Below are 11,582 nucleotides of genomic sequence, written 5' to 3' on the forward strand. Positions count from 1 at the left end.
AGCTTCAGTTAGCGATCCACAATCCGAAAATCCGCCATTTTCAATAAATTTTGTTCAAGTTAAACAGCAAGTTGTCAGTCAAATAGCAGAAAAGTTATGTTTGCGGCAGATTGAAAATGGTTAAATTGACTCGTATTTCCACTTTACTGTTTTTGATAAAATAAATGTTAGCTCAGGGCACTTTTCCATCAGTTTTTTCAACAATGTCGCCTGCAAGGTCTCAAAATCAAATTAAGAATAATTAATTTATCCTTGATAAGCCAGTATGGAATGTGACTTTTTTGTGCACCGGACAGCGTAATTTTCAAAGACTTGTGTGCACCGGTAGGCAATAAAATGTGTGCACCAAATATCTCTGTTTGGGAAATCCTTAGCTTGAAAAGAAGCTTTTTGACCCATTTTGTGCACCAAAATAGCTGATAGCACCAGATGTTGTCCATCGGACATGTCTGATGGTGCACAACGCCATCTTTCCATACGGGTTGATAACCAGCAATGGATGGTGCTGATTTTAAAGAATTGTGTTTAACAACAAAAAAAGAAAAACATATTTTCTGATTGCAATGTCGAAAAATAATAAACGAAACCTAAAGAATTGAAAAATCAGAACAATAAGGAAAAGGAAATTAGGCCAGCACATTACGATTATTATGTGATAGCTTGCTAACGAGGCGGTAGGTAAGTGAAAGAATAATTTGGCCACTTGTAAACCTAATCTACCGGACCAGGCCACTACCAACAAAAATATTTACTTAGACTGACGCGCTGACAAGCTCTTTATTCTGGAAACTAAATTTACCTGTGAACAAGGCCAATGTGTGTTACGTTGACGTCATCCGTTACCAAATTCTGCCAGTATCCTATTTGAAGGTGAAAAAGCAATTAGCGTTTATTCAACGCGTCATAAGTCTGAAATTCAGGTAGACGCTGGCACCAGTGAAAACAAAGTGTCAAAAGAGTCACTTTCGGCTACTTGTGTCCAATTCTGCTCAAAGGTAAAGCGTATCGTAATCATTAGTCATAAGAGCAGACAACATTGGTGGCCTATTCAAAACGATCGGGAAAAAGGCGAGCTTATTAGCGGAGAGTTGTCGTTAGTTGTTCCCGCATGCGTGCCATAATTACCGAGCTTTTGAATAGGAACAGAGGACAAACGGTAAACAAATACAACAAAATACTTTGGAGGCTTTAAGTGATGTGGATATTTTCCGCCAAATCGTGACATAACGGCGACAAGCTTTTCATCGTTTTTTTTCTTACTAAAGTAAAAACTAATTTACAGGAACTAATCTCAAAGTTGCCTGACAAATTTGATTTATGTTTGTGGCGTGTTGCCACCACAACAAAGAGACAGTTTGTTTCAAAGCCGTCAACGCAAATAGAGACCGGCTAACTAGACGCTTAATCAACGTGGCGAAAGGGAAATTAGTTTTTTCGTAATCGGCCAATAGAGGGAAAATACTTTCAATATGACGCAGAACCGGATCTGAGAGTGATAAGTAGATCCTAAATCAAAATTAATTGTCGCCCGCTAGTATATAAATAGTGACACGGTAGCCATGATAAAATTGATAAAAATTTATTTCAAAGACTCTTTTTTATCTGAAAGATTAAACAAATATATGATAACGTATTGTTTGAAAGCAAACAGTTTTTTTGTTTTTTAATCTAGTAGTCGCTTGACTGTAGCAGTTTTATCAAAACACAACATCGTTCACTGATGTTAACACGGCGTACGCCATTGCCATTTTGGGAATTAAATGATATCACAAGAACAAACGATTACACCAGCTTTATCATGTCCGCCGTCCAAAGTTACATCAGTGAACTTAAAAAAACGCCATCTTTTTAAAAATATTTTCAAGTACAAAGCATTGCAATGAGAAAATAAGTTCCATGTCATTGGCAATAATACAACCAGTGAGTCAATCATACACAGATGGACAATCACGAAAAACATAATTGAAAGTAACTCACCAAACATTTCAATTTAATGAATTTGTTGTAATCAAATCATTACATTTCTGGTACGTACCACAAATGCAAAGTCTACACAGCTTCTTAAGAATCAATGCTCGAATTTTCGTAGCATCAATTCAAATGTAATTTAATCACACTTCCTTTGGGTGTATGAGGCGATTGGGCACCGTATTAAACAGTAGTGTGTTGCGTATAATGTATTTTATTAACTTCATTTACAACGTATAACTATGTGTTTATTTACAGCAAAACGTCTTGCATGTGAGTATGATTTTCGTGTACAAAAGATAGATAGGTTAACAATTAACCGATAATTATTTCCCACCGGTTAAGAAACGCTGATCTAACATAAAAGTTCTTTTGCCCCATATAAATAAATATCAGTGACGTAATGCATTGCTTCATGGGCATGTGCAGTTTCACTTACACTCGGGTGAAGAGATAATTGCAGGTTCGTGGGTGTCAGTTTTTGTTCGATATTATCGAGTAGACGCCCACGCGCTCTGTGACGTCACAAAAGCATGATAACGTTTTCTCTGAAAGTCTTTGCGGTGCTTCTTAAAACGGGTCTTTTTGAAATTGCTATTTTTGAATAAAAAGCTCCCAAATGATTGTGAAGTGCAACAGACCTACCACTACAGACGATGTTTCAGTTTTATTCTCCGGCTTTTCACTTATGTAAACTTCCGTCATTCAAATCCCAAGGATCCTTTAGAATGCTCGAGGGTTTGTGTGACGTAATAATAAAGACCTTATGTAAATATAATGTCCGATAAACTATACAATGGCAATTTGAACTTTCAAGTTTAAACAATAACCACGCGTTGGTTAGCTTGGACAAATTCAGAACCGGGCACTTCCATTTAATCGTCAACGACACTTCACCGTAGTTCTTAACAATTGTTGCCATTGAGAAATATCTTTCTGTTTTCGATTGCCATGGCAATGTTTTATTTTCTCCAATGTAAACAACCAATGAAAAGCGAGGTCATCAATCGTCGAGTTGGACAACTCGTAGTTTTCAAACTCTGACGTCATCGGAACTTGTTCACGGCAAATTTCCCCAACTTGCAAAACGAGCTATCAATAAGACCTGACATTATAAGTGAGCTCTGATGTTGTGTGGCGTAAAAACTGCACAATTGCTCGGTTTCCTTGGAAAAACGTATTTGTTGTATTGCATTACTTCTGTGAAAAAAAAATTTACAACCATTAAAGTGTGGTATGACGAAAACAGTTTCGTTTCAATTGGTTAAAAAGAGTCAAAAGTAAGTCTTAGTAACTCAAAAGTCACCTTAAGTCAAAAGTAATGAATGGAACATGTAATGCACTGAAGTTTTTGAATTATGGTTGACAAGCTATTTCCTGTACCGGCTTTTTGAAGATATCTGACAGGTGACGTACGTATGAAGAAGTCTTATTCCTGCCATGTGAGTCATCTGACGAGTACACACTGTTTGCGAAGAAACGTATTGGATATACGTTTAATGTTAAGCACAGGTGATACCGTCGCATGGTCAGGTTCATGCGTGCAAATCAAACTCAACGTTTATAGTAAACTCCTACATTAAAGGAAGGTCAAATCAGATAAAAAAAAGTGCGAAAACAAAGTAATGCCTTTTTCTTCATCAGTTTCATGAGTTTGCGATGAAGTATTAATTTTTTTTCACGATTGGAAAATAACTTGGACGGTTATTCGCTGTACCAGGAAACTTTCATCTTTCCTGACGTTGGCATGGTAATACGAATGCCGATAACAATAATCTTCATTCAACAGCCGAAAATAAACAAACGTGTTACAATAACCTTAATGATGGTGAATTTATGCAAACGATTTCCTGTATTTACTCCGAGTGATTTCTTTGGTATTTGATTGACATAGCAACTTCTACAATAAAGTGCAAAAAAGAAGAACGGATTTGACAAAATTGAACTGAATAGCTCACTTAGAATCACAACAAAAAACAAAGATAAAGTCGCAATAATGTGAAGTTGAAAGAAAACAAAACGTTTCCCAGCAATTTCTATAAAATTCTGCCAATGATCACGAGTTTAATCTTCAAATATCAAAAGTGAATTTTTGTTGTTACGTCAATTTCTCAAGGATCTTTATATATAAAGGGAATCCGGAAACTCAGTGAAAGGAAAAACGCAAAGTGATGATGGTTCAAACAATCTTGAAAAAAAATGTCTTAAAAAACTCCAGCCTTGTCTACAAAGGAAGACCAGTAATTATTTGGCAACAACGCATAATGCACTAGCATTGCTGTTATAGAGTGGGACGGCGTGTTTCCTTTTGTGTCTGGTGCAGAAGTGCACAACCGCGTATCGCATTTGTATGCAAGAGTCGATCTAGACCTCTGCTACCTCTGTGACGTCATTTGATTGTGCACTTCTGCACTAGACCCTTTCTTTTTGCGTGCGGTCAAACGTGCGTTCAATTTGATGCTTTTGAGCGCTACCTTGCCTTGTACAGTATTTGTCGTTTTTTATTTAACAGTGTAAACTGGTTACTGTAATTGGATATAGTAGAATAAAGGCAAATCGTAAAATATGGTAGTCAAGTAAATCAGTTCAAAATATTTAAGCTTCACAATTGGAAGTTTTACCCTTCAACCCAAGAGAATTTAAGAAAAGATGTGACGTTTGAGTTTGCACGCAAATCTCCGAATGTAGCAGTCTGACAAAATGAGAATTTTTACGCAGATCCCGTAACGTATACGCCATGGTAGTACGACCAAAACACATGAACAAATGTATGGAGTTTGTAACGTACCACTACACTAACACATTTCAATTACATCATACAAGTTATGCTACACACTGCATCAAAAAAAGCCAAATATGATGTAATCGTTATATATGACGCAATGAGCTGTATAGTTGCATGGAAAACTACCTAAAACCAGTGTAAGACCAGAATAAACAAGGGTACCTGCGGGAAGGTGTGAGCGACAAGGCACTGCATACAAAATTACGGCCTCCAATCTCATCAATAAATGATATGGGTTTTAATACTGTTTACTTACTTGACTGGTTGCAGCAAATATTTTCGGGGTTAAATCATCATCCCTTGTTCTGGTTCTTCGGATCCAAAACAAAGCTTATTTGTCATAATGAGTTATGTCTTGTCACGCAATTACTGAACTAAATATTTACTGAATGTTTGTTTATTTGATTGAATGCAGAATATTTTAAGTTGGTTGATAATAATTAAACCGTCATTTGTTTGCATAATAAACTGTTACCCGACATTTGTTTCCTGCTACAATGGTCTGCGGATTTTGCGGCATACAGACAGTGACCCAATCGTTCAAGATAAGAGTATTCTGGATGCAATGTCATATTGTGTGGCAAGTATACACGTGAAAGGAAAATAAGGAACGGTCACATTTCACGTATCACGTGACCTTTTTCCAGCGCTATAAACGACTTCTTAGCACGTCATTCAAATTCTATTTCTTCGTGTTATTTCAACAATTATGTCAAGTTGGATTCTTGGGAAAATTGTTCATGGCATGATGCCATATAGCGAACAAACATGTTGTTTATTGTCAGCTTGATTCCAATGGATTTATGACTTTCTCTCCCGTTTCTAAACAGACCCATCCTGACACTAATCATCAAATTAACGTGACCACATTTGTCGGTTGCACCACTTTCACTTAAGGTCGGACAAAACAACACCAAAGAGATTGACAAAGATAGATTACGCTGCAGACCATCAGGATTAGTTAACTCTTTAACTTGTTTAAGTCGCGTGTAATCTGATTGTGATAGCACGTTGGTAAACCGATAGCTTACAACCGGAATAAAATCCTATTAACCAACAAACACCTGGATAAATGAATAAAGGGGGATTGCGAAACGCAAACAAATGTTCGGGATAATCACAAGCAAAATCCGGTCCTGCCAATTCGCGTGCGAAGCGGTGTAATAATAACGGCACGAGACACAACAATACACTTTTATTTCATTAAATGAACTTTTCGATAATGGAAAAGAAATCCCAGGTTAAACAACTGTTAAGAGGCGCTCTCATTTAAGGAACAATGTCACAGATTTTAAAATAGAGTTGTTTACAAAACTTTCAGCTAAAACACTTCCTGCAGACGACATGCTAACAACACTTTGTCAAAGATAGTTCAACCTTTTATTTTTGTCGTGACGTTTAAGTCTTATAATGATGTTTAAGTTTGTTTAAGATAGCATCTATTAATGAAAGAACCATCCAGTTTTCGACTCCGACTTTCAAACTTGTCACCTGTGTTCAGCGATGCGTGAAACCGCTTCACAGGATGACCGGTTTGAATTTTCCCAGCCAACTTATCTGAGCTGTCATATTCACACGCCCACACGGCAAAAGCGTTCCCATAATTGGGTGAATACGTTACGTCAAGCCTCCACTGGGTTCCATCCTGATGTGTTTTAAATCCACTTCCGACAATGTAAAAAGGTCTCTCACCCTTGTTGTTCACCCATTTTTAAACTCAATGAACCCAGAAGCTGAAAATAAAAGCTGAAACGTTCTCACAGTTCACCACAAGTGCCCCAAAGCAGCTTGGATATAAGGATGGGCCAGTTTTCAATAGACGGAGACAGAGGGGGAGTGTCAATGTTATAGAGCAAATAGTAAATCCGGTAATCCATTACAAAACAGCAACAAGAACCTTAAACGACAATATCTGCATTGTTTTGTTTGCAGAAACTCACAAAGGTTAGAATTACTTCTTAAGGAGAATTATTTCCAACATCCTGACTTCTTTGTCATAGGTTCGCAAAATGACAAACCTATAAAGTGCCGACCAATCAACGCAAACCTTCCGTGTCACGTGTTAGATTGAGCCATTTCCGAAAAATAAACACTGTGTCATAAACATCTTAAAATAATACGGTGACATTTCTCGTGAACAAACTTAGACATGACTACAAGTTTATAATGGCGACGTCGAGTGGTCAAGAAGTTGACATATTTTCACACAGACTCGAACATATACAGAACAGGTCAAACGCATCCAACCGCGACTAAATTTTTGTTTTGAGCGAAAGGTATTAAGCTGCGTCTGGAAGTCAAACCTATAGCAACCGGTTTTGTCTCGATTTGACCGGTTGTTTACGTCAAAAACGACGATACGCAAAACGCCCGACAATACTAAGATTGTTCCAATGTCAACAAAGCACAGACACTTGTGGTGTCCTATGGTAGGGTCAACTTCCTCAAATTTTCGGGACAATTTCAATTAAATAAACAATCTTTTGACGTCATTGTTTTATTGTAAAAGAGAACAGGTAATTTCCAGAAATAACTTCCGATTCTTTGTTTTTTAAAGATTTGTCACTCCGAATTGGTATTACGTCAGCATGACAAAGACAAACAGAAAAAATTGACTTAACTTTCTGCTTCGAACAAACCGGAACTATGACACGGATGTGGTTTTGTAGGATGGATGCGTATTGCTGAGAGGATCGAGTTACTTTCAAATGATAGACACAAATCTATCTTCCAATTTGTTTGGATGAAAAGATAAACCATCTCAAACACATCGTTTGTTTCCTCCTACGAACTGTTTAGAACTTACACAAAATTGTGTAAGATGTCAACTGTCTTGTCAAAATTCAAAGCAGTTTATTAAAAGCACACCTGCTGGTTGAAAGTTCCAGACAATCTAAACTATGATCTAAGAAGTCAGGGCACGGTCACTGTTGCTCTTTTGTTCAGGTTCAAGGCCACCCTGACCTCTGATATTGTTACATCACAAACACAGCTACTTTGATATTAGGTCGAAACCGCAAAAATTAATCAACCAGCGATATAAGTGATTTTATCATCAAAACAAAATTCTGAACGGTTTTTAATCTTTTTTATGTTTGTTGTATTGTTTTTGCTTTTATCTGTCAACCATCAAATAAATCTATAGTCATTTCTCCATTCTTTAAAGATCAATTTTTAAAGCAGCAGGCCGCATGTACCAGGCCACAGTTTTGAGAGAAAATTAATCGAATAAATGTTTATAAGCTAACACATGTACCATTGTACCAGCTTCTGTGTTATTATAGGATTAGTTCCAAAAATATCAAGTTTTCGAAACGCTCCTTTGTAATAGAACCATTTTTGAGGTTATTATAACTTATATACTCTCTGTATAAGTTATACTCATACTGCAAGTTACGCAAGTTGAACTTTGTCCAAAACAAGGTTTATTTTTTGATACATTTCAAAATCAATTTAGGAACGAGTTGTTACTAAAAATCGCAGAAATTTCCAGCAATCCACCAATCAAGAGGCATCAAAATATTACGTCATGTTTACTTGAATGGCCAAAATTGCGCCACTTTGCCAAACTCGAAGGGAGCATTCCTGGCTATAGATGAAAAAACAGTTCCAAAAATAAAACATGGTTGTTGGTGTGGGCCTTATAGGGTCTTACAGCTGCTATTGCTTATCGATTACTTAGCGGTTGTAGCCATTGGTATTTCACCGCGTTACGAAAGACGATTACATAACTATTTGTGTTGCAGTGAACGCAGTTGCCGAAAGTATCTTACGTCATGTGAAACAACGCAAAACTTTTAAATACGCAAACAAACTAAGATGTAACAACAGTAGAGGTAGACGTATTAAAAAAATTTCTTTTAGAGCAAACCGTTCTGCATTGATGACTGGTGAAAAGCATTTCACAAGTTTTACGTATTTTTCCGTTTGGCCCAAAACCACGCAATGAAATTTGTGCTTTAATAAGTATAAGCGGGGATTTTAGGAGAAACGAAAGTAATTCAGTTGCTGCCTTCCTTGCGCACATCGTGACAAAGTTCAAAATGCGCGACTCGCTTGACCGCGTTTGAAAGGTTTAACGTTAACCCCGCTGCTAAACGCGTGTCTACACTTCTTTTGAAAGACGACGTCAAAATTTTCCAGGCTCAAGTGTGTAAGATTATGCCGACTTTTCTTTATAAAAACTACGACATTTGAAATTTTACTGCAGAACTTGGAATACGGTTTGTGCAATTCGTGATGAACCTCGCGTTAAGAGATCTATAATAATCTCTGTGTAAGCTATATAACGGTATTTTTAGCACAATAGGTTATTTTCGATGACTGCGGTGAAAGCACTTGAATGGAAAAACAAAAGAAAATTTGCTAAAAATAGTTGCATTGAATTTCCATGCTAAGCCCGTTTCCTGTTTTACTACTAATGCTAAACAAAACAAATTCAACACTTTACAAAACAATTCAATAAACCCTAAAATCTAAGTACTACGTGACTTCACAGCTAATTTCATGTTGGGTTTTAGTTTGGACTATTTATGTTGTTAGAATTACTGTATTAGCTATGGTGATTATTTATAGAATAGTACACCAGCATATGATATCACATGTCTGATAAGTTGAAGGTATTTCCTAAAATGGTATTTTTATGACGTTGTTACTGCTGACTTCTATTCTGTAAAGTGTTTGACCACCAGTTTGGGGCTGAAAGAAAAAAGTATTACTGTCGCTAAATGCCGCTATTGAACGTTTTTAGGTCCGCTTTCCTTTCTAGTGAGTGGCAACTGTTCAAACGGGTTGGATTCAAAACCTGAATAGTTCAGAGGCTCGTATCACCAAACTGTCATTTGGTACTAATTTACTATGTCACTATGCTCGTACAAGGCTTTAACGGTGCTTGACGCTTGCTGTATAAAAGTCTTGGTGAACAGTGTCACATAATAGCACAGCAAAAGATTACAAACAAGTACAAATAATAACTGCATCCATTGGAAAGCGCACGAAGATAATTTGGACTCGAGCGACGATGAATCATCACTGAGCTTAAAGTTGAGCAGGCACTTTTCCAAATCAGAAGGTAAATTTTTTGAAAAGATCTGCGTAAACGTGAAACTTCTTTGTGTGATCTCAATGGAATTCGAATTGTCATCTTTTAGAAATGACGCCAGTATTATTGAAAACAATTTTCAACTGTCAGAACTAATTTTGCTTTCAAAATAATCAGGAAATGCAGGATATAATTTTCATAGACGCATTCAGTCTTCGCAACTGTTGTTGAAAACAATCGTACAACATGACATTTGTAACTAAAATTTTTGTAGATTGGATCCACGGCGCCCTCAGTATTCAACCAAGTATTTTGCATATTAGTTTAATAAAACAAACGAATTTCCATAAACGACAACATTCCACATGATACAACCATCCCGAAAACTTGGAACCCCGCAACAATTTATTCATCGGTGAAAATTGCAAGTAATGCAGGCAAGGTTTTGTCTTTCAAGATTTCGTCATTGGATGTTGCGTCACTTGCGTGGTACGATGCAGCAAAGAGCGATTCCTACACAAACAGTGGCGGAAACTAAACTATTTTACCTATACTTGCTATACCTCTGAGAGGTTAAATTCTATTTAAGTTATTTAAATGATCTTTGTGATTTTTTTGAGCATTGCCGTGTTGCTATAAAGTCTGACCACGAAATTTCAGGTGCATTACATATTGTCGTGTGACACAATATCCTTTATGAGTTTTCGCAAGTTCTTATTTTGAGAACCGAATAGGTATTTTGCTATTCCACTTACTACAAAAGACGCTATGTATTGATACTATTCCACCTACGAAGCTGTACGTTGCTAACCATAGCAGCATTCGTTTGTATTGTACACTTGATGAACGGAGTCAAAACCCATAAGTTTTTGTTATGAGGTAACCGTTATCACATGCCGCGTCATTAGACTGCTAATTCATTTGGACAACTTTTTGAGGGGATTCTGAGTGACGTCATAAAAGACCTTTGTCGTAATAAAGTTTGACGTAATACATAGAGCCGAGGATATGAACGGGCTGGGGATATGTTATGAGGTAATCGTTATCACATGCCGCATCATTGGGCTGCCAATTCCTTTGGACAACTTTTTGAGGGGATTCTGAGTGACGTCATAAAAGACCTTTGTCGTAATAAGCCTTGACGTAATACATAAAGCCGAGGATATGTGTGGGTTCGGGTTTAACCAGGGGCGGACTGGACCTTAAGTTTTTGCCGAGAAGTTTTCTAAAGGGGCCCCGCAAACTTAATGTTGAAGCAAAAAGTTTTTACCACATTTTGTTGCTTCAAAACCGTAACAAAATTTTCTGGATTTATGCAAGTATTTTAAAAGAGATTTTGAAAAATATATATTTACATAGTGGAATCTCCTACACAAAAAACTAAGAATAGTTTTAGTATTTATAAACATAAAGTACAAAAATGTACACTGTTTTGCGCAGTGTCAGTCATAAAACCAAAATTTTATACATTGCCTAGGCTGGGAAATACACGGAAGGTCTACTTCGAAATCTATAAAAGCCGAGCTAACAATTCCCGGAAAATCTTCCTAAAATGGTTGTAGCCTCGTGTTTTGAAATTCAGCAACTAATGAAAGCTTCATGCAGCAAGAATGACGCAAAAAGATAAACGTAACTTTCCAAACAGGAAAAATGAAGTGATGCTGTTTTACCACATCCTTCAGTTTTTAGCGAAGGTAAGGTTACAAGCTGGCTTCACCATGGAGCCGTCCCCAGTGCTGTTGTGGCAACTTCACCCTGAATTACAAAGGTTTTCATGAAAATATTAAC

This window comes from Clavelina lepadiformis, chromosome 6, assembly GCF_947623445.1.
Source record: "Clavelina lepadiformis chromosome 6, kaClaLepa1.1, whole genome shotgun sequence".
Classification (NCBI taxonomy): Eukaryota; Metazoa; Chordata; class Ascidiacea; order Aplousobranchia; family Clavelinidae; genus Clavelina; species Clavelina lepadiformis.